Source organism: Mustela nigripes, chromosome 1 (assembly GCF_022355385.1).
Source record: "Mustela nigripes isolate SB6536 chromosome 1, MUSNIG.SB6536, whole genome shotgun sequence".
In the NCBI taxonomy this organism is placed as follows: Eukaryota; Metazoa; Chordata; class Mammalia; order Carnivora; family Mustelidae; genus Mustela; species Mustela nigripes.
In genome coordinates this window covers 107,261,218-107,263,863 of record NC_081557.1, presented here as the reverse complement: position 1 = coordinate 107,263,863, position 2,646 = coordinate 107,261,218, and the positions used below count along the sequence as shown (strand labels likewise).

Here is a 2,646-nt window from a genome sequence, read left to right as displayed (position 1 = left end):
ATTTTTTTTTTCATGTACTTATTTGCTACCCTTATACCTTATTTGGTGAAGTGTCTGTTCAAAGCTTTTATCCATTGTATTAGTATTCTGTGGCAAAACAAACTATCACATACTTAGTGGCTTAAAATAGTACATCATTTCCATGGGTAAGTACTCTGGGCAATTTTGCTGAGGCCTCTGTTCAGGGTCTCCCCAGGCTGCAAACATGGTGTCCTTCTGGTTGATTTCTCATCTGGTGGCTTGACTAGGGAAGAACCCACATCCTGGCTTATCACGTTGGCAGGATTAATTTCCTTGCAGCTGTATGACCAGGACCCTGGATTATTACTAGCTATCTCATCTGGAATCTATTCTTGCTCCAGAGGCAGCCTGCAGGTCCTTGCCATGTGGCTTTCTCAGGTCTGCCAAGATAGGGTCTTATGTAACATAAGGTAATCATGGGAATAACATTCCATCATCTTTGCCATAATCTACTGGTTAAAAACAAGTCATGGGTTCTACTTGCACTCGGGGGAAGGTGATTATACAAGGATACGACTTATTAGGGGTCACCCTAGGGTGGGCTCATAGATTTATTATTTTATTTGTTTGTCTTTTATTATTATTATTTATTATTTTCTATCTTTTATTATTTAATTTGAGAGTTCTTTATGTTTCCTAGATGCAATTGTTTTTAAAGGTCTCACGTTTTTATTACTGAACTAAACAACTGGTGCAGAAGCATAGTAACAGAAAAATCATTTCTTGATGAAACATGTCTATTGTTCAGGTAGTACTGATGTTTACAGACTCATAGGATATGAGCACATGACCTTCATGTAGCATAAATACATGTGCCATCTCATGTGTGATCCCTTATAGACCCAGCTTAGTTCTTCTCCAATGCCTTCTCTTGGAGTTGCACCTGATTTTATTACCAGTTTTCATCTGAATCCCTGGGGAATGGGATGATTCTGTTTTTGTTTCTTGGCCAGGAATCTCTTGATGCTGAAAGTCGTGTGAGAAAACATGGCAAGGAACAGTCAGCTGCACACACCATGATGGCAGAGAAAAAGAGAGAGCTGGATGCATGTCTTTGAATGAAGTACATAACTTTCTCCCAGTCTGTGACATGTCATTTCATTCTCTTACTAATGTCTTTCAAAGGTCAGAAATGTTGAATGTTGATGAGGTCCAGTTTTTCACTGTGTTCCTTTATGGCTCATGCTTTTGGTGTTGGAGCTAAGAAATCTTTCCCTAACTTGAGGTCACAAAGGTTTTCTTCTAGAAGTTTTGTGGTTTTAGGTTTTATATTTAAGTGCATGATCCATTTTGAGTTAATTTTTGTGTATCATGTCAGAATGCAGTTTGGAGGAGGTTTTTTTTTTTTGTTTTGTTTTGTTTTTTTTGTTTGTTTTTGTTTTTGTTTTTTTTTACACATATGACCATCTAATAGCTGGTATACTGGTCTGTTCTTTTATTGTAATGTTTTTAGCTGGTTTTGGTATTGGGGTGATGCTGATCTTGGAATATGAGTTGGGAAGAATTCTTCCCTCATCTTCAGTTTTCTGAGAGAGTTGGTACGAATTAATATTATTTCTTTCTTAAACTTTTGGTAGAATTTGTCAGTGAAACCACCTGGGCCTGGAAATTTCTTTGTGGGGAAAAATGTCTGTAGTAGATATAATATAATACGGTTGTTCAGGTCATCAAATTCTTGACTGAACATTGGTAGTTTGTGTTTTTTTTTTTAGGAAAAAAAAACCATGTCCGTTTTGTTTAAGTTGTCAGTTTATGGGCATAAAGTTTTTAATAATACTCTGTCACTCTTCTTTCAGTAAGTACAGACCCTGCAGTGATGTTTCCTCTGTCATGCTTAATACTGGTGATTTTTGTCTTCTCTCCTTTTTTCCTGAAAAAACTAAAAACTCATAAATTTTATTGATCTTCTAAAGAAACATTTTTTAGTTTCATTGATTTTTCTATATGGTTTTCCTGTTTTCTATTTCATTGATTTTTGCTCTGATCTTACTTCTTTTTTTTCTACTTATTTTGAATTTAGTCTGCTCTTCTTTTTCTAGTTTCTTAAGGTGTAAACTGAACTTGGGAGAACTTTCTTCTTTCCAAAAAAGGGGCTAAATCCTACAAATCCTACAAATCCTACAAATTTCCCCAAAGTGTTTCAGTACTATCCTGCAAATTTGTTGTGTTTTTGTCATTTTCATTCAGTTCATAATACTTTCTATTTCTCATTTTGGTTTATACTTTGATTTATGGGTTATTTAAAAGTGTGTTAGTAAATATTGAGAGACTTTCCAGAGAACTTTCTGTTATTTACTTCTGATTTAATTCCATTGTGGCAAGAGAATTTGCACTGTATGACATATTTTTTTCAATTTTTAAGACTTTAAATTTTTGGCCCAGAATATGGTGTATCTTGGGAAGTGTTTTGGGTACACTGAAAAGAACGTGTATTCTATTTTTCTGGGTGGAGTTTTCACTAAGTATCAATTGGATCAAGTTAATGAGTACCATTGCTTAAATCTTCTATCTTCTTACTGATTTCCTGTCTACTTTTTTCAATTATAGAGAGTATTCTTGTATATTATATATATTTATATTTTATATTTTGTATATAAAATATATTACATTATATTTTATATTTTT

At 34.0% G+C, this 2,646-nt stretch overlaps 1 pseudogene; it reads right to left on the bottom strand.

The window, feature by feature from the left end:
* Nucleotides 1–855: 855 nt before the first annotated feature.
* LOC132013339 (large ribosomal subunit protein eL39-like) lies at nucleotides 856–1,010 on the bottom strand (annotated as a pseudogene).
* Between the last annotated feature and the right edge of the window lie 1,636 nt (nucleotides 1,011–2,646).